Source organism: Camelus bactrianus, chromosome X (genome assembly GCF_048773025.1).
Source record: "Camelus bactrianus isolate YW-2024 breed Bactrian camel chromosome X, ASM4877302v1, whole genome shotgun sequence".
In the NCBI taxonomy this organism is placed as follows: Eukaryota; Metazoa; Chordata; class Mammalia; order Artiodactyla; family Camelidae; genus Camelus; species Camelus bactrianus.
The window spans coordinates 25,127,253-25,155,007 of record NC_133575.1 but is presented as its reverse complement, the minus strand read 5'-3'; the positions used below and the strand labels follow the sequence as shown (position 1 = coordinate 25,155,007).

General features: G+C 34.6%; 1 protein-coding gene across 8 annotated transcripts in view; it reads left to right on the top strand.

Annotated features, from left to right (window-relative positions):
• Nucleotides 1-27,755, top strand: part of DMD (dystrophin) — a 1,840,970-nt gene that overhangs the window by 855,085 nt on the left and 958,130 nt on the right. The gene's annotated exons all lie outside the window — the stretch shown is intronic.

Genomic DNA, 27,755 nt, shown 5'->3' with positions numbered 1-27,755 from the left:
TAGGGATATATGAGGAAAGAAAATAAGACACACACTTCACAATGGACCTCCAGTTAAAAATGAAAATTGAAAACATACATTTATTTCCTCTCTGTCCCAAATTATTCTATGATTACCCTAAAGAAATAGAAAACATGCAGTTGCAAAATGGCAAAGAAAATGAAAGAGGAGACATCTGCAAAGTCATATCAAGTCTATAAAGAAGGAAATTAAGACAGGGAAGCCATTTCGTTCTGCAGTACCATAGAAAGACTCCTGAATGAAAGGTATCCAGTATTTCGTAGGGTGGTAGTCTTGAGTGGGACTAGAAATAAATGGCTTGTTTTGAAGCCCCTAAAAGGAGCAAGTAAGATGCCAGGTGTCCGGCTCAAGGGTAGTTAGACACTACTTCTGTCCCATCCCAACAGATTGAGTGAGTAGTTTGCTTTGTGGTGAGACTGAAAGAGAAAAGCTCTCAACATGTAGACAGTAGGATCAGTTGATGGAAGGAATGAGCCATCATACTGAAAATAGGGGATTAAGTGAAGGTCAGTATATTTCATGGTAAGACCACCAGTCCTCCTCTCCCTCCTGCCCTTAAGTTTCTATGCTCTGAACAGGAGATTGCAAATTTTTCTCTAGAGAACCTGATTGGCATAAGAGAAAAGATCTACAATTAGGGATATATTATACTCCACCAATGAAATAACAAGATCCTTGCCTGATGATCCTGTATTGAAGCCTGCCAATTCATAAGCCCCACATGTTCACAGAGAGCTTTCAATAGGCATTTAAGCGCCTCGATTTTAAAAGACAACCAAGGATTTACAGATATTTGAAAAAAGTCTCTAACACAAAAGACAGAAACCAATATAAAAAACAAGCAAATAGTCATATTAGGAAAAAAAAACACAAATCAAGAACATAAATAAATCTAAGGATTTATTTATATTTATTGTACGTATTTATAAAAACATAAAAAATGTTTATGTTAATAAATGAGGAAATAGAGACAAGACATACATCTTAAGAAAACTTGTTAAACGTAACTATAATCATTACCTCAGCATAAGACTGGTTAGTATATTTACAATATAAGAAAGTACAAGAGAATACAAAAAATCATATTTCAGTGAAAGAGAAGGGTTATTTAAATTAAAAATTTAATAGCAGTTTTAAAGCAATGAAAATATTTTGTATGATACTATAATGATGGGTACATGTCATTATATATTTGTCCAATGCCAAAGATATTACATACCAAGAATGAACACTAATGTAAACTATGGACTTTGAGTGATTATTATTTGTCACTGTAAGTTTATGACTTATAACAAATATAACACTCTGATACTGGATGTTGATACCCGGAGAGGCTATGTGTTGGTGCGGAGACGTGGAAGGTATGTGGTAACTCACTGTACTTTCTGCTCAAATTTGCCATGAATCTAAAACTGCCGTAAGAAATAAAGTCTAATCAAAAATGAATAGCAGAAACAAAAGTTCAACAAAAGAGGTAGAAGACAAATTTGAAGAAATCTTTCATAAAATAATGTAAACCCAAAGAAATGTAAAATGAGAAAGAAAATATAAGAATCTTAGAGGATAATAGGTCAGTGTTTCTCAACTGGAGGCATTTTTGTTCTCCAGAGGAAATTTGGCAGTCTGGAGATAATATTGATTATTAGAGAGGGGACTGCTACTTGCATCTTATGTGTAATAACCAGGAAGGACGCTGCTGGACTCCCTGCAATACATAGTACAGCCAATAATAGCAAAGACTTATCCAGCCCATAATATCAATAGTGTCGATGTACCTTGCTCTAGGTAGTCCAACATCCAAATAACAGAAATTACAGATAAAAGAAGAATGGAAACTTTGGAGAGGAAATTATGAAATGACAAAATGCATTTTGTTAAAACTGAAAAAAATGAGTCTGGATTTAATGGCCTACTGAATGCTCAGTATAGAAAGAAAAGCACACACCAAGGCTCATCATACGGAATTTCAAAACAACAAGGATAGAGAGAAAGAAGTTCAAGAATCAAAAATCAGAATTGCTTTGGACTTTTCAACAACAAAAGTGGAAACTGGGAGAAAATGGAGTATTGTCTTTAAACTGCTAGAAACAAGTGATTTTTAACCTAGCCTATGTGGTGGTTTTAAAATTTTGTCCACAAATTTGTTGATACTCCTCTCTTTCAGAGTTGAAACTTGATTCCCCTCTTCTTGAGTGTGGGTTGGATTTAGTGACTCTTAATGCACAGAATATGAAGAAATGATGATATGTTACTTCCAAGTTCAGCTTATAGAAAAAAACTACAGTTTCAGTTTTAAGTTTCTCTTTCTTTCTTTCTCTGTCTGTCTCTCTCCTTGCTCTGTGGAAAGCCATATCATAAGCTTCCCTTTAGAGAAGCACATATAATAAGAAACTGAAGCCTCCTGCAAAAAAACTTTGAGAAAAAGCTTAGACGTGAATCATTCGGCTCCAGTCAGATCTTGCAGGCTGATGACTACCTCATGAGATACCATGCCAATCCTGCCCTGCTAAGCCACTCGTATTCTTGACCCTCAAAAACTGTGTTATAAATGTTAATAAATGTTTCTGGTTTTAGGATGCTAAGTTTTGGGGTACTCTGTTAGTTAGCAATAGATAAATTATATATTATGACAAACAAAATTAGATGTGAGGAGAAAATAAAGTCATTTTCGGACAAAGTCTCAAAAATTTACCTCTATGAAGCCTTTTTTTTTTCCAGAAATCTGTAAGAGAAAGGGCTTTACCAAATGAGAAAGGAAACCAAGAAAGAGGAATGCAGTGTATGAGTCATAATTGGCTGTGTTATGCTACTGTAACAAATAACTCCAACATATCATTGGCTAGGAACAGCAAAGCTTCATTTCTTACCCTTGTTACATACCCAGCATAAGTCAACCAAGGGTTCTGACCATTATAGTCATGCAAGGACCTCAGCTAATTGAGGCTCTGGTGTTCTATCATTTCTTCGTCACAAGAAGAAGCTTTAGGGTTCCCTATGACAGGGAACAAGTACATGGAAAATATCTCCCTGATTCTTAAAATGCTTTTACCCAGAAGTTAAGCATGCCATTTTTATTACATTTCATTGTCCACAGTAAGTCACAAGACCACAGCTTACTTTTAGGGAACAAGGAATTATAATCACCATTATTTCCAATAGAGGGAAGAGAATTAGAAATAAAGCTGAGCACTAGTAATATCTATCAAGTATAGGATCCAGAAATTAAGGAATCTAACACAGGAAGGAGGTAGAGGGAAGTGCCAGAAAGGTAGTGGAGAGGATCCTGTGACAAGAGCTGTATAGCAGGTGTAGAGAGAGACCAGTACAGAATGAAGTATGAAATAGCACTCCAGGGAATATGTCACCAAGAAAAAAGAAGTAAAACTGATAGAATCTGATGTGTTTGAATGTGTTGAGAGGTGATTTTTTCATTGTGTCAGAGAGTTGTATGAGAAGTATATGAAATTTATAACAGAAGTAGATTTAAAAATTTGTATCAAACATAGGAAATATATCCCTATCTCACACCATACATAAAAATAAATACAAAAGCAATAATTATGTATATATACACACACCTACACATATATACACATATATATATGATAATATTCTTATGACCTAGGAGAAAGGAAGGATTTCTAAAAGAAGAATGCAAAGCAAAAATCAAAAAGATTGATGCATTTGATACATTTGGCTATTTTAATTAAAAATGTATCTCCAATGCAAAGACATTAAAAAAACAAAGAAAAGACATAGGCACAAAGAAGATATTTACAATATTATAAAGAAGGGATTTATATCAGAATTTATGAAAAATTTTGACCTGTTAGTAAAAATAAAAATAATCTAATGAAAAAGTTCAAAGGGTAAAAAATAATTGATAATTCACAGAAGGAAGTATCTGAGTGTCAAATAGACCAATGATAAGACATTGAATCTCATTATTGTAGAAATGTAAAATGAAATAACATTCACTCCCATCAGATTGGCAAAAGTAAAAAAAAAAAGGGTGTAGGCTCTGAAAAGTCACAAGCTCTCATAATTCTGGTGGAAATTTAAGTTGGTATTAACAATTTAGAGTATAATTTAGCAATACGTTAGTGAAACAGAAGATGGCATGCCCTTCATTCCAGGATTCCAATTGACACATAGAGATAATATTCATTTGCCCTCAGGCTTCCATAGTATCTGTTGATATGTAAGTTGAGGGTCTTAATTTTTGTTCCTTTGAAGACAATAGTTTGTTTTCTCTTACCGCTTTTAACATTGTAACTTTGATTTTCAGCAGTTATCAGTCTTTCAGTGGCTATATACGATTTTAATTTTAGATGAGGAAACTCCATGCCTTCAAAAATTTTGTCAGTGGTTACATATTCATTGTATTTCATCCTGATATTAAATATATACCACCAAATTTAGGTTAGAGAACTAAATTAATGATAAAGTGAAAAAGTATTATACCAACAGTTGTTGGGTTAGGGTGGAAAATGATGGCAGATTTCTTGTCTCTCTAATATTTTGTAGTTTGGAAATATTTTCATCTTTTTTAAATGCAGTGACACTATTTTTACAAGTAGAAGAGTATTATTAAAAAGCACAAAACAAAAACAACAGACACTTAATGGCAAATTGAAAGAGGGTATCATTAAAATAAAAATCCATGTTAAGGCATTCTAAGAAGAATGACTACTTAAAATAAAAAGAAAGTAAGGATCAATTTTACTTGACTTTTTTATAAACTAATCATTTAAACCAACTGCCATGTTAGAAAAACTTGGAAAAATTATAAGATGCTCCCTTATTTTTTATCTCCCTTCAAAAATTATTAGGGATATCTTTTAAGTTAAATATCTAATTTGACTTCTTCCCATTTTCACCCCATAGTTTTAGATGCATGTGGGAAAAATGGGGGGAAAAGGGTACTCTTCTATAAGAATAATCAAAACTGGATTGGAATGCTAACTCTACCTTTCACTTGCTATGTGAACATTTGAAAATTACATAATATCTCTGAATTTTACTTTCTTCTCTCTAATAACTCTGTTGCATAGTTATTACTTGACATAGCCATAATATAAAGAGAGTACAAATACAATGGATAATAACAACAAAAATAATAAATAATCCTTATGCTGCCTAACTTTTTTAATCCAGGGATCTATAGCCTTTGTGACATATTAGGATTATTTGGGAGAGTTTATAAAAATCCTATTGCTCACAAAGAGAAACGAAATTTCTAAACAAATATTGAACTCTATTTGATAATATGCACACTGATGTATTTGAAGTGTATTATATTGATGCCTATAATTACTTTGAAGTACATCAAAGCTTATGATCAATCGATGGATGGATAAAGGGATGGATAGATGGATAGAAATGTCATAAAACTATAGTGAAATGTTTATGGTAAAATCTAGGTAATGAGTATAAAGGTTTTCTCTGTAATTTTTTTTCAATTTTGTTGTACATTTGCAAATTTGTATAATATAATGTTGGGTGGAAATGCTGATGCTCTGACCATATCCCAGATCAATTAAATCAAACTCTGGTAAATTTTGGGGGAGTGTCAGTTGACTTCAATGTGCAGCAAAATTGAAAACCACTATTTTAACTTATCACCAGCGCATAAATCTCTGCAGCTTACAAAATCATATTTTTAAATTTCAAATGTGACCATTTCATATTTCTACTCAAGAACTAATTAAGAGTTATAGCTTTGATACCATAGCAAAAATCTATAGTAGGTACATAGAAGATAAAGGAATCTAAGTAACCACTATAGGAAATCATTAAATCAAGAAAGAGGAGAGCAAGAAGAGAAGAAAGGAACAATACAATTACAAAACAGGCAGAAAACAATGAGCAAAATGATGATAGTAAGTCCACACCTATCAATAAATACTTTAAATGTAACTGGACTAAATTGTCTAATGACGAGATAGAGGGGCTGAATGGATTAAAAACAACAACAACAACAAAAATAAGACCTGACTATATGTTGCCTACAAGAGACACACTTCATCTTTAAGGACACACACAGACACTGAAAGTGAAGGGATGGAAAAAGATAGTACATGCAAATGGAACCCAGAAGAAAGAATAGTTACACTTATATAGGGCAAAATAGACTTGATGCCTATGACTGTAATGAGACAATGTAGGTAATTATGTAATAATTAAGGGGTCAATCCAACATAAACATATAACAGTTGTGAATATTTATGCAACTAACATCAGACCATCTAAATATATAAAGCAAATGTTTACAGACCCAGAGGGAAAAATTGCAATACAATAAAAATAAGGGACTTTAATACCTCATTTTCAACATTAGATAGATCATCCACAGAGAAAATCAGTACAGAAACATTGGACAGAAGTTCATGACTAGATGGCTTCACTGGTGAATTCCACTAAAAATTTTAAAAATTAATACCAATCCTTTTCAAAATTTCCCAAAAAATATAATAGGAGAGAACACTTCCAAACTCATTTTTCAAGACTAGCATTACCCTGATACCATAACCAGACCAGGACATGAAAAGAAAAGAAAATTACAGGCCAGTATCCTTTATGAACATAAATGCTAAAATCTTCAACAATATATTAGCAAACCAAATTCAACAGTACATTAAATGGGTCATATGCCATGATCAAGTGGGATTTATTCTAGGGATACAAGGATGGGTCAGTATCCACCCAATCAATCAATATGTACACCACTTTAACAAAATGAAGGATGAAAGTCATATGATCATCTCAATAGATGCAGGAAAAAAGTATTTGACAAAATTCAATATCCATTCATGATGAAAACTCGACAAACTGATTGTAGAGGCAATATACCTCAACATAATAAAGTCTATATATGATAAGCCCACAACTAACATACTTACTGATAAAAAGCTGAAAGCTTTTCTTTTAAAATTAGGAGCATAACAAAGATTTTGACTCTCACCACTTTTATTCACAATAGTACTGGAAATCCTAGCCAGAGCGGTTAGGCAAGAAAAAGAAATAAAATTTATCCAAATCGAAAGGGAGAAGTAAAATTATCTCTATTTGCAGATGACATGATATTATATATAGAAAATCCTAAAGACTCCACACACACAAAAAAAAAACCTGTTAAAACTAGTACATTCAGTGAAGTTGCAGGATACAAAAACATTTTATAGGGGGAGGGTATAGCTCAGTGGTAGAGTACATGTTTAGCATGCAGGAGATCCTGGGTTCAATCCTGAGTACCTGAATGAATAAAAAAACCTAATTACCCCCCTCCCCAAAAAAGAAATAATCAAAAGCAATTTACAAAAACCAGTTGTGTTTCTATATACTAGCAATGAACTATCAGAGATTTGACATATACTTTCTCTGAGATACTTCTGCTCTCCCTTTTAGACCCCAATCTACTGTGATGACTTCCCCAGCAATTTCCTCCATTTTACTCTCACAATCTTTTAGGGCAGAATTCTCTATACTGGCATTGTCTTTTGTCTTCATTTGGATCCCTTCAAAAGCTGACCCTGAGGAGAGAACTCCAGTTCAAGCAGGTTATTTGGGAGATACAAGGACATCTTAGAGAAGTCAGACAGGAAACAGAAGGGAGCCAAAAAAAAGGTGTGTTGTCAACTTAGTTAACACTGTGGGTATCTGGAGCTTAATCCCCATGAGGAAACTCTGAGAGACAGTATGAAAAGATATACCTCAGAGTTATCCCACTTGAGGGTGCCAAATGAACTGGGATATGTGTGCATTAATTCCCATCAATCACTGGTGGAGAGTTGCTCCCAGGAGTGCCAAGTCCTGAGCAGTTTCAAGTTGTCATATAGGTGAGCAAAGCAGACCTCTGCAGCCAGAGGGAGTCCTCAGGCAGAGAAATCTAGCTGGCATTTGGAAGTTGAGCCAGCATACTTGGAAATGCAAGGGGATGTGCACTGGTTAAGTACTGTGTATGTTACAATTTTGGCACATGTCCTCATTACAATACTTAATGCACATATTAAACTGTGAGTTTCTCATTGGCAAGGATTGGAGCCTTTTCATCTTTGTACCCCCTGAATTTAACAGTCTGACAGCCCCAGTGCTAAGCACTCAAGAAATGTTTATTAAAGGAACGAATTAATGGTTAGATAAAATGTGCAGATACTATACTTTATACACATATATGAAGTATTTCTAGTGAGTTATAAATATTGACATTTTATTTCTTAGAAGTTTTATTTTTTTACACATTTCCTGTGTTTCTGTATTTTTAAAAAATTTTACTTCTGCTCTTTCCTCTTTCTGCATAAGTTATATTTACTTGCCTGAGAGCACAGCATATAGTACTGTTAATCAAACTTCAGATGAAACACCTAAAATGATAGAAAAGAATCTGCTCTAATTAAATAATAAAGTAACCCCTACAGGTTTAGACATGTGCCTTCAGGTGTAGGAAAGACAAATTTTAATGAATATAGTAGTTTTATGCCAAGAATATGTCCCTTATGCACTTCTGTTTTAATAAGATGGAATGTGAAATGGCAAAAGGGGTTTGATTTTTATGATGATATTTATTCATAAGTTAGTAAGTCAGATATGATAAAAGTTTCCTTGAGTTATACTTGCTAGAGTTGGATCAGATTTTAATTCAGTGAATTTGAAGTGAGGATGTTTTACCTACGTGATGTCATGCTGGAACTGGCCTATTCCTATAGGACATCCATCCTGGGGAGTAGGCAAGGGAAAATCCTCTGAATATTCATGGGGTCAGTGGACTGAAATAAATGAGCATCACAGCCATACTCCTAATAGGGAACCCCTGGCTTATTTAATTCATTGATCATATGTATGTATACACACACACACACACACACACACACACACACACCCCATATGTAATATAATGTATATATACATACACACATATACATAACCAGAAATCTGCCTTAAGATTAATTATTGCTTATCTACTTGTATAAGAAAATCCTTTGGACACTTTCTCTTAGACTTATGGATAGAACTCCCAGCAAAATAAGTCATGTCCATTGGAGATAGTTCTTCTTTACTACTTACAACCTCTTATAGCCTAGTTACTTTCTCCTTGCTATTTCTAATTGAAATGTTAGTCTTGTGTAATTTTAGCACTAATTCTCTGTTAACTCCACTTAGCTCTTCTAAATTTGTTCTTTTTCTATGGCACTATTTCTGCATGTTCAAAGACTAACTTATAATAGTAAAATGGGAAAAGTGGGAATATTTTTCTTTCTTTGGAAAATTATTTTAGAATTAATTGACAATTATAAATGTCACTTTTTTAAAGTTACACAACATTTGAGATTGGTTCCAGTAAAATAAAATGTAGTAAGCTTTAGGGAAAATAATAGCTTGTATATGTTCATAAATATGGCAGATGATAACCGTTACGTGTGTGTAGGCTCTTGTTAATTATAACTACCTTAATAAGAAAAGCAGTCTTGTGGAAGGTAATGGTCCCAGTGAAACTGTATAAGGGAGAAAATAGAATTGCCCATGTAGAATAAAAGCTAAGTGAAAAGTGAATTGTTTTGATTTTATTTTTTATTTGTGTTACTGTGCTCTCATACCAAACATATTCTAAGATACACAATGATCTTAATCTTTATTTTTAATCATGGTCAGAAGAAATGAGTAGCCACGTTAAAAAGAAACACTTTTATAAGCTGATCTCAAGTGGCATATTTTAATTTGCTCTAACAGCCTATGGAGGAAATGAACACTTTGGCAGCTTGGGAAGCAAAATGTCATACTTCTCTGTTTTTTAATCTTACTCTGCATATTCGGAATTTGTGTTTTAATAACACCTTTGAGAAGATAATTGTACCTACATGTCCTAGTTGCCCTAAAGATCAAAATATGTTCACCCTCTGTTTTAAAATAAAATGGTTTTCTCCTCCCATTCACCCTTAGCAGAAAAAATTGAAGTTAAATTTCTTGTAGCCAAATCAGGTGTACTGTCCCTTTCTCTTTCAGAAAGAAACAAGGAAAGACATATGATTTCATTTGTTATAAGGGTTTCGGTTTTCTCAATTACAGTAGCAGTAAGATCATTCTACATATAGTAAAATGCCTGAGTCTTAAAGGACAAGAATACTGAATCTATCTGAAGATATCAGTCTTTTTTTGTGTATGAATGAGGAAATATACAGAAATAGTCATACATATTGTCCTCATTTATAGTTATATATTGAAAAGAAAGTGTTTATATATATATATTTGAAGAGTTAATGATATAAACATGACAATTACACACATATATATGTAACATGGAATATATATATTATATATACATGTTATTTGTATTTATATTTATATATCTGAATGTTATGATTATCATTATTGCCAACATTGAGCCCTTAGTATGTCCTTAACAAAACTTTACTGTATTATTTCTAATCCTTCTAACAGTTCTGTGAAGTGGATATTATCATGTATATTTTACAAATGAGGATTCTAAAAGTATTAAATTTAATCACCAAAATTTACAAAGCACTATTAAGCAATAGAGCAGAATTTCAAACCCATGTTTACCTGTCTTCAAATTTCATATGCTGTACAACCTCCTTGTTTCATGGTCTGCTTTAAATCAAAAGTATGAATTCATTTTGAAAGATGATAGCTTGAGACTTCTAATTAGCAATATTTTCCTGATAAAAGGTGTAGTAATTCAAAATGGACACCAATTGTATATATTAAAATTAGTTAACTAAATTGACAAATTTTGAATCTGCAAAAATGAAGCTCAGCAGTATTTATGGGTACCTATTATGGAAGGTAAAAATGGTGATTCAACACAGTTTCTACCCTTAGAGAGCATTTACTTAGTTTAGGGGTAATGACACCAATATAAATTAGAATGGAATAAATTCTTTAAAGCAAGACAAAAGGAGTATAGGGAAGTTGAAAGAGAGGGTGGCTTACTTGTAATTGGAAACATCAGAAAATTTCTCATTGAGGAAGTTATATCTGGACAGAAAATCTAAGAGGAATAAGATTTTAAAATAAGAAATTATATGAACAAAAGAAGTAAACAACAAAAAGATGAACTCTCAAGGATGTTCGTGGAAAAACAAGATAAATTCCATTTGATTTGAGAGTTTGGTATATTCATCGTGAAATAAAATTGGAAGTGCCTATAAAGAAGAGATGTTAGTTTAAGAAAATGCTACTTAAAAAAGAGGTTAGGTCATTTATTAATCCTTTCCCTTTTAAATAGATTTATGATGCTCAGAAATATAGGAGTGAAAATAAACAATAGCAACATGCTTTATGCCCAAGAGGAGAATATGTTATAGAAATAGGATTTCTTGTCTTCATGAGATACTGTGGGGTTTACTGATTCTAATGACACTAAGTAAAAACAAACATGTACTACACTATAAGCTAGTCTTATTTAGCTATAGTATTGCTTTGAGTTCCTGCTTAGATATATACAAGTGCCTCTCAAAGTCTCAGTTTTCCCATCTGTAAATTGAATATAATAATAATACCTCCCCTAAGGTGGTGTTGAAATTATTAAATATTGTATTGTGTCTGAAGTACCTATGTAGAGTGATTAACACATATCTGTGGCTGTGACTACTTTTGCTGCTATTTATCAGTAAAATTTCTATGTCAGTTACATGTGTTTGTGTTTGATGAAGAAAAAGACATCCTTATTGTACATATCCCCTCTAACGAACAAATTAAACATTAGATTCTGAAGCTATGATGTCAAGCACTGTGCTATCCTCATTTGGACTAGACACTAGAAGGTATGTAAATTAGAACTAAATTAAATGCTCACATTTTGTAAAGGAGATCCATGAATATATCAAGTCCTCAAAAAGAATTTTATCTTAAACTTTTCAAGAAATTTAAATTATTTTATTTAGACTGCTGAATCAGTTTCTGTAGTTAATTTCTCCAGAAGATCCTAATTTTAAAGGTAACATTACAGCTCACTAATAGAGAACTTTTTTGCTACTTTGAGTATTTTTACAGGGTGCTAATTGTGCCAAATCAAGAAATTGAAATTGTATAATTTTTAGGTTAATATTAGCATAATCCTACATTGTTTTTTTCAGAAGCAGTGCAGGAATAGCATACCCTGAATATTTTTCCATCATGACAGAACTGTCAAATACTGCACTCTTTACATTCATTGGCCTGCTAGGACTTTGGACTAGAGCAAAGATGTTTATATAAAAAAGGGCAGAGGAGATTTGTGGAATACAAGAGACATTAGTAATATCACAGACACTTTTCCTTTTCTTTTTATAACTAGCTAATTAAATAATCAGATGTCAACTTAGGTGAAGATTTGGATCCTTACCTAACTATTTGAGTAATTATAAATTTATACCAGGGATATTTAGGGTGTCTCTCCCTAAGTCAAAATAATATGTGTGTGTAATCAAGGTTCCCCAGACTCCTAAAATCCACTTAGGTCAAATTTTTGATTTGTGTGTATGCATATATACATATGTGAGTCTGTGTGTGTGTGTGATTTTGTGTTTACTTACAGTTCAGAAAGTCCTTATTTATTTAAGATGACTCAAGCTTTCCCATGAGGCTTTTTTCTTGTAGCCTCCTTTTCCACAGATCTGCCTATTTGTAAGAAAAAGTGACTACTCTGTTACTGACTGTAGATCCCATCCAGATGTGTGTGCCGAATTAGAGACCAGAAAAATTTAAAAACACTTTAGAAATCTAAAGAATATTAAGATTTTATAAAAAATATTATTAGTGATAACCTAAAGTGTTTGTGAGGTCTTACAAATAATGTCATCAGCATTGTTCTAACTTTATCATTATTGTTTTTAAGATAACACTATTGAATTCTGTGGTGTAAGGTGAATTTTATCAATATTATTTTAATCTGAAACACCCCCATGAAAAAAGGAGTCATAGTTCTTAAGTAACTATACATCCTCATGCTTAAATAAGACCTTTGCAAGTTTGTATAAAGTGTAATAATTTTCTAGGATGGTGTTGAGCTATATTATCTATATTTAAAAGTTATTTTATGTTTCATATTAATAAAAGCAACAATTCACTGAAAATATATTGACCTATTTATGTCAATGATTTCTGATATAGACTAAGATATTTTTAATTCTAAATTCTCTATCAATGTTATAATATATACAGATTACCAAAGGTTATTATTAACGACAAGAGTACTAAACTGTTACTGCTATCTATAGATTTCAAGGTACATTCATCCTTAATAAAATGATGTGTAATATAGGCAGTATTACCCTCGCTTTGTTTATAAGACCACTGGATTCAAAGAGGTAAAAAATGTACCCAAGCCTTCATGGCTCCTAAATGGAAAATATAAGGAGTCCTTGCAAATTACTCATGAACTCTTGTATTCATTCATTCATTTCAAAGATGCATTAAACACTTATCATGTGCCAGAAACATTGCTCAGTATGAGGAATTCAAACGTGAATAAGGTGTAATCCTTCCTCTAAAAGGCTCATAGTCTACTTAGAAAGACAGCTATGTAAATACATAATTAGAAAATGAAATAGTATGTTAATAGATGTTTTTGCACACTGAAGGGAGCTTGTCTTAGGAAGTAGCTAATTTCAGATGAGACAGGCCTCACAGAGTAAAGTAACATTGCAGAGTGATGTTGTAAGATGTAGCAAAAAGCCCAGAGTAAAAGGGGGCGGGGTTTGGATTGTTATGGAAGTTTTTGAGATAAGGCAGTGTTTTAAAGTGTAGTATACATTGTGGGCTGTGTGAATGTCTGTCGATGTTGGCGCTGGAACCAAAGAAGAAGGGATAGCAGTGTAGACATAGGTTAGAGAGTGGTCAGAAACTGACTGTAGGGAGAGATGAGTTGGAATATGGTGATGGAAAGGTATTAGGAGATCTCAATAAAGGCTATGGCAGTGAGGCTAGATGGAAGAAGCCAAATTAAAGAGACATTTCTGGTTTAGGACTGATGAGATAGAGACAGGCATGGTGAGAAAGAAAGGGAGGAGTAAAGGATGACCTCGAGATTTCTAGCTTGGAAATCATTAACCAAAATCACAAGACTTACAAGAGAAAATAAGGAATTGTAAACATATCATGTTTGGGGTTCACATAGAATGTTCTGGTGAGGATAGTCCAAAAACCACCTAGATAGAGAGCTCAGGTGAGGGCTAGAAGCTGGGGCTATGTGGTAGTCTGCAGATGAAGGGTAGGTAGAATACAGCTTGTTGGCCAAATCCTGCCCAACACCAGTTTTGTAAGCAAAGTTTTATTGGGATCCAGCCAAACCCATTTGCTTATGTTCCATCTATGGCTGATGTTGAGCTACAATGGCAGAGTTGAGTAGTTGTAAGAAAGACTGCATGACCAACGAAGCCTAAAATATTTATTCTCAAGAACTTTATAGATAAAATTTGCCAACCCCTGCTATAGATGTTATTTCAAACTTCAACAGTGAATGAGATTGTAGAGGGAAATGTCTACACCAGAAATCCAAAAGGTTCACTGTAAATAACTAGTTGAACTAGATTTTTTTTTTTTGAGAGAAAAATGTCCCTGTCTTCTTTAAGCTTGGCAAGAGTCCCCTGTGATTGGAAAAGGGTCACACTAAGTGTTGATGTCAGTGATACAGTTCAGATAAAGCCTGTCTTTTCTGTTTGTTCATATGGCAGTAAATGACAACTTGTTATGAGGAACAGGGGAAACAAAATGTGTAGAATTTCAGCAGTGAAGAGAGGAAACAAAGGCCTGAGAATGAGTCCTAAACTCCAGTATTATAACCACTGCAAGAAACTTAAAATCAAAAAACCACTCCAAACTGGTGAAGCCTGAGAATCAGGCTCACAACCTAAGAGGATTAAGGATAAAATTAACTAGGTGTTACAAAATAAAATGTCAATACAGAGCTATAAAAATGCTAGCAATGGATATACTGAAAACAATCAAACTGAATGAGAAAGCTCATTTTAAAACACTGTATTTGTTTATTTCTTTTCCCAGCTATCTATATATTTCAAATTATAAAAGTTTTATTTACAATGAGAGAATAACTAGCAGAGTTGCAGCTGGAGGGTGTCTGAAGTGGGACAGAGACTTACCTTTCACAGCACATACTTTTATTTTCCCACTGTACATCATTACTTTGTTCTGTATGTATGCTTTACTTTAAAAACAAAAATAGAATATCCTGCTGAGAAAAATATGTATGCATTCTATTTCACAGTATACACAAAAATATAATACAGATCTTAATGAGAAAAGGCAAATTAATAAAGCTTTTACAGCAAGGTAAAGGAGAATATGTAAATGAATAATGGTTAATGGAAAAGTTCTTAAATAGACATATAAAGCACTAATCATAAAATAATAAATTGGGCTATATTGTACATCAGTGACTTCTCTACACTGAAAGGCAACATCAAAAGAGTGAAAATGAAAACCACAGACTGGGAACAGATATTTGAAACACACGCATAACTAATATAATGTGTGTATCCATAATCATGACGAATTCCTACAAATCTTCAAGAACAGACAATCTGACAGAAAATTGAGAGAAGGGGCAGAAAGAGGGCTTTTGGGCTGCTGACAGTATTTTATATCTTTATCTGAATAGTATTCATAGAATGATCAATTTGTAGTAAATAACAAATGTGTTTTATATTTCACAATAACAGTAAGACTTTTGTCATCTTCACAAAGTAAGAAATACAAATGGCCAATAAACCTGGAGAGTTTGCCAGCCCCATTAGTAGTTAGAAGCTCGTAAATTAAAACTAAAATAAGATATCATTATATACCACCCAGAGTGGTTGAAATTAAAAGTCTGATAGTACCAAGTAGTGGTAAGAATATGGAGCAATTGGAATTCTCATACAATGCTACTTGGACTATAAATTGTAAATAGGAGTGTAAACTTTCATATACTACTACTATTAGGAATGAAAATCATTTGGCACTCTTTGGTAATATTAAAGATAGCCATAACTGATGTCCCATCAGTTTCACTCCTAGGTATATATTCTCCAGAAATGCTTATGTACACATCCAAGGAGACAGGTACAGGAATGTCTATAGCAACATTATAATAGCCCCAAACTAGAAACAGCCTAGATATTTAGTAACAGGAAAAAAATACCATACAATGAAATATTATACAACAATGTATAAGCAACACCATGAATTAATATTAAAGGTATAATATAGAGCAAATGAACCATCACACAAAAGAATACATATTATATGGTTACATTTATAAGAAGTTCAAAAACAAACAACAACCAAACTTTAGTGTTAGGAGTGCATATCTAAATTACAAACTTCTAAGGGAATGATTACCAAAAAACTTAGGAGGGAGGTTATATTGTTCAGGGAAGAGGAGACAGTGATTAGGAGGGGAATCAGGAGGGATTTCTGATTGCTGGAGATTTTTAAAATTTTCTTGTCTTGGGTTATGGAAACATGGGATTATATACATTCTTCTGTTATATTTTACAAAAAAAAGGTGTTTAAAAAATAAATATATATCATGTAATCAGAGTTAGGCATAGTCAGCCATGGATTCTATGCTGGAGTAATGATTCAGCTTATATAAACAATACCATTGTTTGTTTAATTACTTTAAATATTTAAAGTTGTTTCTTACATGTCTGATCTCCACAGGAGAGACTATGATAGTGCTTGGATTCTATATTGGTAATTTGATTTACATCTGAAAATCTAAGCCAAATAGAAGCAGAATAATAATAACAAAAACTTCTACTCATATTTGTTGAGTCCTACCAGACACTATTCTAAGAAATTTAAATTCATTCATATATGTAACCCTCAAAATTAGCTTTCGGAGGGAGGCACTACTTTTATAATCACTATTCAGAGAGGTCACTTACTCGCTCAAGGCCGTAAGGTAAATGATGGAGCCAGGATTCCAACCTCGGCAGTCTGACCGCTGTGCTCTACCTGCATGAGGAGGCAAGGTCATGGGTTCAGATATAAGCCTGTGTCCAGTGAGTGGTTGCAGTGAGACAGTCAGCCAGCTAGGGTGGAGTCTAATTGTATGTGTGTGGATCTGGGCTCAATATATAAATTAGGCATGTGAGGACAGATTTTTGACTAGAAATCTGGGCAGGGTCTTAGGAGTAAGAATTCAAAGGGACATGAGAGCGCTGAGGAAAGGTGGAGCCATGGGAGACTTCCTCAGAGTGAGCCACGTTCTGTATAAAATAGCTCACAACTGCTAGTATACTTAGGTTTTAGTGAATGATTTGATTACTGAGGGGGAGGATTGGGATACGGGGTGGGGAGGTGGGAAGGGGAGTAAAGTACTATGGTTTGGGGGAAATGACTAATTAAACTTTTGTCAACACCTACAGTTTGGACCATGAGACTTTAGCCAAGATCCCTCCCACTTACCTCACTGAAGATGAAGAGTGTAGGTAGAAATAATCAGCAGCCCAGTGCTGAGTTTGCAGACCTTAAGTATAAAGCCACAATGGATATGTCAGAAGGCTACCGGGGTGTTATTTATTTAAATCTATTTCATGGAATTGACCACCACCTTAATGGCCTGAAAGTGTTAAAGTATGTCCCAAAGTACCTAAATTACTCCCTAAATGTAATTTATGCTCAAGAATAATCTGACTAACTTGATTTAGAACAGCAGGAAATAAGTTATGCTGCACATAAATGAAGCAGCAGTGTAATTTTAAATACTGCTTGCATAGTGAATGAGAGTTTTAATATTTGCAAAATTTTAAAATCACTTGATTTATTATCCATATGTTTATGCTGACATTTTTTGTCCTTTATTTAGTTGGGTCTGTATTTCCTCTTACTGCCAGGGAAAAAAAAAAACCAACTGTTTTTTCCTAATAATAATACAGAGGGTAGAACTTCTATTTATTTCCCTGAATGCTATTTTTAACATCTCTGTGTGTTTCTCGTTGTTGCTACCTTTTTCCTCAATCATGGATAGTCGAATTAATGGAATGAGAGGAATTTATGGAGCATAGTGTCTGATTAGAGATTAAATTTATAAATGTGACATTGTAAAACTAGCAAAATTTATATCTATTCATTTGGAATTTTCTTTGGTGGGAAAGAGTTTAAGTGTAAAAGTAGTCACGATAAAAAAATGAAATTTTACATAGCAAACTCAAGAATAGATTTAGACTTGGCTTTTAACAAAGCATATTACAATGCTGAAAAATATATTTAAAATTTTTATGTGATGCTTGAAATGGAGTTTAAACTATTACTACTCACATTAAATGTCATCACATGTAAAGTACATGCTTTTATTCTTTAGTATTTGAATAGAGTTACTCACTTTAACATGAATTTTAATAATACAATTAAATCAACTTTACAGTTTTCAAAGTTTTAGCATTTGCAGGCTATATTGAATACTCTAGATATTTACAAAGTGACATTGTAAGTAGTTCACATCAAGTCTTTTGAGTATGCAGAGGTTTAGATGGTAGGAGTTAGGGAAAAGGGAGCAAAGAGAAAGAGGGCATTTCAGGAGTATGGAACTAATGTACAAAGTCATGAAGTCCTGAGGCAGTAGCAGGGCATGGAAGACCTCAGAGAGTCCTTTGTGGCTGACACTTCCATCCTGTCTCATTTTTTGTGGCCCTGGAACACAGATGTAAGTGGAAAACCCTGAGCCCTCAGCCTATTTCCCGTCTCTTCCTATCTCCAACTCTGTCTTGCAGAACTAAGGGGTGGCGTGATCAATTGTATGGGCCCTGATGGTTTTCTTCTCTTGAGGAATTTAGAGGAAAAGTAAACTGTGAAGAGGAAGAAGGGTTGGGGTGAAAGGAGGCTTTGTGGAATCTGGTGGAAGATGGTAATTGCCAGTGGAGTGAGTGGTGGAGCCACACATCTGGAGCAGCCTGAAATGACAAGTGGGTATTTATGGCACAGATGTTGGAAAAACAGTCACCTCAGAGTAGCTAAAATGATTGGCAAGAGGATCAGTCTGGTGATAGGGGAGAAGAAAAAGAAAAGTAAGAAGGGGACTGTACTGATGACTGATATGACAGTGGAATGGTAAATTGTGAAGAAATGACAACTCCTCTGTGGTCTGGTTAGCTTCACCCTGTTTCTCAAGCTATGATCACAGTAAGAGACTTGGAGGTGGTAGTCGTTAGCATGTGAAACTGCCTTTTAAAGAGCATTATGCTTAGTGAAATAAGTCAGGCAGAGAAAGATGTTACCTATGTTATCACTCTATGTTTCCACTTGTATGTGGAATCTAAAAAAAATAATGTATCTAACAAAACAGAGACAATCACAGATATAGAGAATAAATGCTTACCAGTGGGAAAAGGGAAGAGGGAAGGGGCAAAATATGGTTATGGGATTAAGACATCAAGTACTATGTATAAAATAAATATGCAACCAGGATATACTGTACAGCACAGGAAAATATAGTCATTATTTAAAATATAGCCCCAACTCTAAAAGGAGTATAGTCTATAAAAATATTGAATCACAATGTTATATACCTGAAATTCATATAATAATGTAAATCAGCTATACTTCAATTAAAATAAATAAGCAAATAAAATTATTTTTAAATTGTATTTTTCTGAATACCAAATAGGAAATGCCCATTGTAGAAAAACTTGGCAACATAAAAAATATATAATGAAAATTAAAATCAACTATACTCTTATCAAGATGGAACAATGCCAACTATGTCCTGTCGATTTTTAGATTCTCATTCAACAATAACTCATTGACTCCAATGATTCAAGTGCCTGTAAGACATATTCAGTGTAATTCTTTTTTAAGGGGAATAAATTCTTAAGATGTATTAAGGCAAACATTGTGTATTAGATACCACTGAAAATATTTTTAAAAATTATTATTAAATATACAAAACACTTCTAAGACCATTTTGTGGCTGATGGTATAGTATTTGATTAACTCTAAATGCCATTAATTTTTTATGAGGTATAGTCAGTTTACAATGTTGTGTCAATTTATGGTGTACAGCACAATGCTTCAGTCATACGTAAGTATGCATATATTCATTTTCATATTCTTTTTCACTATGAGCTACTACAAGATATTGAATATAGTTCCCAGTGCTATACAGTAGAAACTTGTTTATCTATTTTATATATACCAGTCAGTATCTGCAAGTCTCAAACTCCCAGTTTATCCCTTTCCTCCCCCTTCCCACTATAACCATAAATGTGTTTTCTATATCTGTGAGACTGTTTGTTTTATATAAAAGTTCATTTGTCTTTTTTTGTTGTTGTTTTTAGATTCCACATGAGTGATATCATATGGTATTTTTCTTTCTCTTTCTAGCTTCCTTCACTTAGTATGACATTCTCCAGGGACATCCATGTTGCTGCAAATGGCATTATGCTGTTTTTTATGGCTGAATAGTATTCCATTGTATAAATATACCACATCTTCTTTGTCCAATCATCTGTCGATGGACATTTAGGTTGTTTCCATGTCCTGGCTATTGTAAATAGTGCTGCTGTGAACATTGGGGTGTGGGTGTCTCTTTGAAGTAGGGTTCCTTCTGGGTATTTTTTTCACGTGTATATTGACCATTTGTATGTTTTCCTTGGAGAATTGCTTGTTAAGGTCTTCTGCCCATTTTTGGATTGAGTTGTTTTTTTTTTAAGTTGTATGAGCTGTTTACATATTCTGGAAATTAAGCCCTTGTCAGTCTCATCTTTTGCAAATATTCTCTCCCATTCTGTAGGTTGTCATTTTGTTTTGCTTATGGTTTCCTTTGCTGTGAAAAAACTTGTAAGTTTAATTAGGTCCCATTTGTTTATTTTTGCTTTTATTTCTGTTGCTTGGATAAACTGCTCTAGAAAAACATTGCTGAGATGTATGTGAGATGTTTTGCCTATGTTTTCTTGTACGAGATTTACTGTGTCTTGTCTTATGTTTAAGTCTTTAAGCCATTTTGAGTTTATTTTTCTATATGATGTCAAGGAAGTATTCTAACTTCATTGATTTACATGCTGCTGTCCAGTTTTCCCAACACCATTTGTTGAAGAGACTGTCTTTATTCCATCGTATGTTCTTTCCTCCTTTGTCAAAGATTAATTGACCAGAAGTTTGTGGGTTCATTTCTGGGCTCTCTGTTTTGTTCCATTGATCCATATGTCTGTTTTTGTACCAATACCATGCAGTTTTAATTATTGTAGCTCTGTAGTATTGTCTGAAGTTTAGGAGGGTTATTCCACCAGCTTCATTCTTTTTTCTTAAGTAGTGCTTTGGCAATTCTGAGTCTTATGATTCTGTGTAATTTTTAATATGATTTGTTCTATTTCTGTGAAAAATATCGTGTGTAATTTGACAGGGATTGCATTATATCTGTAGATTGCCTTGGGCAGTATGGCCATTTTAACAATATTCATTCTTCCAATCCGGGAGCATGGGATATCTTTCCATTTTTTAAAGTCTTTAATTTCCTTGATGTTTTGTAGTTCTCCAGTTGTAAGTCTTTCACCGCCTTGGTCAGATTTATTCCTAGGTGTTTTATTACTTTGGGTGCTATTTTAAAAGGGATCATTTGTTTAGTTTCCTGTTGATTCATCATTAGTGTAAAGAAATGCAACTGATTTTTCTACATTAATCTTGTATCCTGCTACCTTGCTGAATTCTTTTACTAGCTCTAGTAGTTTTTGTGTGGAGCTTTTAGGGTTTTCTATATATAGTATCATGTCATCTGCATATAGTGACAATTTTACCTCTTTTCTAATTTGGACCCCTTTTATTTCTTTTTCTTGTCTGATTACTGTGACTAGGACTTCCAAGACTATGTTGAATTGAAGTGGTGAGAGTGGACAACCTTATCTTGTCCCAGATTTTAGTGGGTAGGTTTTCAGCTTTTCATCATTGAGTACTATGCTGGCTGTAGCTTTGTCATAAATAGCTTTTATTATGTTAAGATATGTTCCCCGTATACCCACTTTGATAAGGGTTTTTATCATAAATGGGTGTTGAATTTTATCAAAAGCTTTTTCTGCATCTATTGAGATGATCATGTCCTTTCTTTTGTGGATATGGTGTATCACATTGATTGATTTGGGTATGTTGAACCATCTTTGTGTTCCTGGGATGAACCCAACTTGATCATGTTAGACCTTTTTTAATGTGCTGTTGGATTCTGTTTGCTAATATTTTGTTGAGGACTTTTGCATCTATGTTCATCAGTGATATTGGCTTGTAATGTTCTTTTTTTTGGTAGTATCTTTGTCTGGTTTTTGTATCAGGGCGATGGTGTCTTCATAGAATGAGTTTGGGAGTACTCCCTCCTTTTCAATCTTCTGGAAGAGCTTGAGAAGGACCAGTATGAATTCTTCTTTGTATGTTTGGTAGAATTCCACAGTGAAGCCATCCAGTCCTGGACTTTTGTTTGTAGGGATTTATTTTTTATTTTTATTTTTATTTTTGCTAATTGTATTTCATTTCTACTGATTGGTTTGTTCAAGTGGTCAATTTCTTCTTGATTCAGTCTTGGTGGATTGTATGTTTCCAGAAAGTTGTCCATTTCTTCTAGGTTATCCATTTTGTTTCCATATAGTTGTTCATAGTATTCTAGTATGGTATTTTGCATTTCTGTGATATTGATTGTAATTTCTCCATTTTCCTTTCTTATTTGATTTATTTGTGCTCTCTCTTTTCTCTTCTTCATGAGCTTGGCCAGAGGTTTGTCAATTTTGTTTACTCTTTTCAGAAAACCAGCTCTTGCTTTGATTGATTTTTTTCTATTTTTTTAACCTCTATTTTATTTATTTCCTCCCTGATCTTTATTATTTCCTTCCTTCTGCTGATTTTTGGTTTTGTTTTCCCTTCTTTTTCTAATTCTTTTAGCTGATAGGTTAGATTGCTTATTTGAGGAAGGCCTGTATCACTATGAACTTCCCTCTTAGGACTACTTTTGCTGCATCCCATAGATTTTGTTTGGTTGTGTTTTCATTGTCGTTTGTTTCAAAGTATTTTTTAACTTCTTCTTTGATTTCATCATCATTGACCCATTGGTTTTTTAGTAGCATGTTGTGTAATATCCATGCTGTCATTTTTTTTCTCCTTTGTTTTTCTGTAGTTGATTTCTGGTTTCATGACATTGTGGTCAGAAAAGATGCTTGAAATAATTTCTGTGTTCTTAAATTTGTTGAGGCTTTTTTGTATGTGAGTACATGATCTGTCCTAGAAAATGTTCCATGTGCACTTGAAAAGAATGTATATTCTATTTTGGGGGTATGTAATGTTCTGAAAATATCAACCAAGTTTGATTGTTCTGTTGTATCATTTAGTTTCTCTGTTGCTTTATTGACTTTCTGTCTCGAAGATCTGTCCAGTGATGTTAATGGGGTGTTAAAGTCTCCTACTATGATTGTGTTCTCATCAGTTTTTCCCTTTATATCTGTTGGTATTTGCTTTATGTATTAGGTGCTCCTATATTGGGTGCAAATACGTTAAGGAGTATAGTATCCTCATCTTGTATTGCTCCTTTAATCATTATATGATGTCCTTCTTTATCTTTCTTTATGGCCTTTGTTGTAAAGTCTATTTTGTCTGAAATCAGTATTGCTACTCCTGCTTTCTTGTCATTTCCATTTGCATGGAATATCTTTTTCCATCCTCTCATTCTCAAGCTAATGTGTCCTTCTCCCTAAAGTGGGTCTCTTGTATGCAGCATATTGCAGGTTCTTGTATTATCCAGTCTCACTCTATGTCTTTTGACTGGAGCATTTAGTCCATTGACATTTATGGTACTTATTGATAGATGTGTGTTTATTGCCATTTTGAACTTAGTTTTGCAGTTGTTTGGTGCAGTTTGGTGCAATTGATTTAGTGTTTCCTTTTTGTTCCTTTCTTTTTCTTTTTGTAGTTTGTTATTTTTCCTTTGTATTGTCTTGGTTTCTTTTTAGTTTTTGTTACTCTACTGTAAGCTTTTGGCTTGTGGTTACCCTGTTTTGTACATCTATTAACCCATTACTATATCTGTTTATTTTAAACTCATAGTAATATAAGCTCAAACCCATCCTACCAAGGATGAAAAAAGAAAAAAAAAAAGAAAAAAAAGCTGTATTTTCTTGCTCCTCTTTCTCACCCTTAGTGATTTAGATGTCCTCTTTTACAATTTCATGTTTATTCTGTTGTAATTCATTGTAGTTATTGCCTTTCCAATTATGGTTTTCTCATTTCTGTAGCATCCTGCTTTTCTATTTAGAGTAAACCTTTCAATATTTCTTTTAGCATAGGTTTAGTTTTGCTAAATTCTTTTAGTTTTTGCTTGTCTCTGAAGTTCTTTATATCTCCTTCTATTCTAAGGGATAGCCTTGCTGGATAGAGTATCCTAGGGTGCATCTTTCTCTCATTCAGGACTTTGAATATATCTTTCCACACCTTTCTGGCCTGTACTGTTTGTGTAGCAAAATCAGCTGAAAGCTTTATGGAGGTTCCCTTGTAACTAACTCTTTGTTTTTCTCTTGCTGCCCTTAGAATCATTTCTTTATCTTTAATCCTGGCCATCCTAATTATAGTATGTCTTGGTGTGAGTCTATTTGGGTTCTTCATGTTTGGGACCCTCTGTGCTTCCTGTACTGGATGTCTGATTCCTTCTTTAGGTTTGGGAAATTTTCAGTGATGATTTCTTCAAATACCCTTTCAATCCCCTTTGTTCTTTCTTCTCCTTCTTGGACCCCTATTATGCATAGGTTGGCATGCTTTATATTATCCCATAGGTCCCTTATATTGTTTTCATTGGTTTGTTTTTCTCTCAGCTGTTCTGATTGAGTGACTTCTGTTGTCCTAAATTCTAAGACACTTATTTGCTCCTCTGCGTTATCTAGCATACTTTTTACAGTCTTTAGGTCAACTCTTATCTCAGCAAATGAGTTTTCCATTTTTAAAGGCTCCTTTTTATAGCTTCAGTTTCCTTTGTGATGTATTCTCTTTGTCTATTCACAATCTCTTTTAGTTCCTTCAGTACTCTGCTTCTTCATTTTGCTTATATCTCTCTGGCACTACAGCTTATGGAGTATTAGTTATCTACTGTGATCCTGAAGGAGTTTATTTATTTATCTAAAGTGGAAGTGGAAATAAAGCTAAAAAAGTTTAAAAGAAAAAAAGTTTTGAAAACAGTATAATCGGTAACAGAACAAAATGAAGAGAAATAAAAACCAAGTTGAGACAAGTTTTTTTTTTAAATTTTAAAGAAGAAAAGACTTGCAAACAATATATAGTCAATAATAGAAGAAAACAAAGAGAAATAAAGATCAAATTGAGACACTTTTTTAAAATTTTTAAATTTCAGAAAATTTTAATAGGGATTTAAAAAATTTTAACAAATTAAAAATTTTTAAATTAAAGAAAAAGAAAAAAAAAAGGTGGGTGTGTTGCCATGGAGGCTGTGGGCTCTTAACAGTTTTCTCAAGAGGTCCTTCTTAAGTATGGTTGGTTGCCAGGTCTTCCTTCCGTGCCTTTTGCCTGTTAATCCCTTTGGTTGGGGATGTCGCTGGTGTGGTGGCCAGAGCCTGCCCTGGCTATTGAGTGGAGCCCTCTTTTTCTTCTGTGGTTGTCGCCACTCCTGCCCTAGCCCTGCTGCACGAACTCAGCTCGCTAGTTCCAGAGGCCCTCCGTTCACGGCCCTGGTCTGTGCTGCTCGCAGTGCCGCGTTCCCAGCACTGGCAGGCGAGCGGGGCACGCCCCCTCCCAACGCTGCGTTCTGCTCCGTGCTCCTGCACGGGAGGTGGGCGGGTCGCTCGCCTGCTACTGCCATAGGGTCTGCAGTCTATAGACGGGCTTGGAGAAGACCGCACCAGCCCTCGCCCCTGCTCTGTGACAGAACTCTATACTCTTTGTTCGTTTGTCTTAGAGGCGCCAGTTCACAGAGAAAACAAATCTCGGTCCTGCCTAGGTGGTTGTGGAGCCCCTAGGTACGGATTCAGGTTTCAACCCCACCTCCACCTGGGCTGTGGCTGAGCCCCGCCTCTCTTCTCTGGAGAATGATCCAGAAATGGTGCTGCGAGAAAGACCCAGCGGATGGCGCCACAGGTGTGTGGAGATAAAAGGCTACTAGCCCTTCCCTCCAGGGCATGCCAGCCCTGTTACTTTGCTCTTTTTTTGTATTTTATGAAGGGCCCAGGTTGTTCTGCCCTGTGCACCCACTCATCCACAGCGCACAGTACCCTGCAGTCCCCCAGGGCTGCCTCCGTGCAGCCGCCCCAGTCCTCCCCCCAGCTTGGGCAGCCTGTCCTGTCCCCCACCTGCCTCTTTGCCTCTAGGGCTGGGGTTTGCGGAGACCCTTTGTGCCCGTTTAACTTAGTTCTGTCAGTCAAGGGGTGCCCAGGGCAGATCCGAGCCTCGGAGGCACCCCCTCCATCCCGCTGGCCTCTCCATTGGAGGGGGGAGACCCAGCGAACGAGCGCCAGTCCTCCTTTGCTGCTCCCTCCCCACGGGACCGGTCTCGCACGATTTTCTTTTTTCTCCTTTCTTTTTTCCTTTTCTCCTACCGGATTTGTAACAAATTTTGTATTTGGAAGAAGGCAATGTTCTGTCAAAGTTCAGCAGGTGTTCTCATTGGCTGGGTGGGTCCGTTGTTGTCACTTTTCGTGAGTCTGTGGGAGAGGGTGAGCTAGGAGCCTCCTACTCCGCCATCTTGGCCCTTCTAAATGCTATTAATAATTAAAGAAAGAATTCTTATTTTTAAGCTAGCTATAGTTAGAGATACTTTTTTGGCTGTCATTGGCTGCCTTTTTATGCTACCAAAATACTGTCTATTTTAGGTATTTTTAAGGTAACAAATACAGTTAATCATTAAATGCAGTGTCTCACAGAACACAATGTACAGGTAAATACATAATTAAATAGATGGAAGAATATTAACAAGAAAAAGTAGGGAAAAACTTTACAATTATCACTTTTAATTGTTTAACTGCTAAGGTGAGAATTCATCTTAAAAAAAGAAAATTCCAGCAAAGAGAATGTAAGGCAGTAAAAGGCACCATTGAAACCAGACAGATCTGGGTTAGAATCCCCTCTCTGCTAATTAACATCTATTTATCTTTTGGTAACTTATACAGCATCTCATGTTTCTCTAGTGGAAAATGGGAATAATAATTGTTATGTTGCTGGGGATGTTGTAGGAGTCAATGAAATGGAATGTATAAAAGCATATAGCCCAGTGCCTGGTTCATAGGAAATGTTTAATAAATGTGAATTCCATTTCTTTCCCAGTAAAACAGTAGGGATTTGTGGCATTATTTGGGTTGTAAAAGTATTTGAAGTTCCTAAATGGAGGTAGAGATCTGAGAAGATGTCAAGATATTCAAAACTGTAATCCCTTGCATCTTAAGAGTAGAATGCAGAGAACTTTGACAGACTTATTTGTTGCCTCCATACCTTTGAGGCAGTCCCACAGCCAGGAATCTTCAAGATGGCTTTTATTTTAGTGCTGGCAAATACCTGTTTGGAGAGGCCCTGGGAGACCCAGTAGATCATGAGCCCCATAAGATTTTAAAACTTACCTTACGTAGTATTTTTCACCTTGACTGTACACTAGAACCACCTGGGTGCTTTTAAAAATACCAGTGTCAGGATCTCACCTCCAAAGATACTAATTTAATTGGTCTAGAGTATGGCCTGAAATCAGTGTTTTATTGCTGTTTTTTTAAATGCCCCAGGTGATTATTATGTGCAGCTGCCTTAGGGTAAACATTAAACCTTTACTCATAATTTCTGCC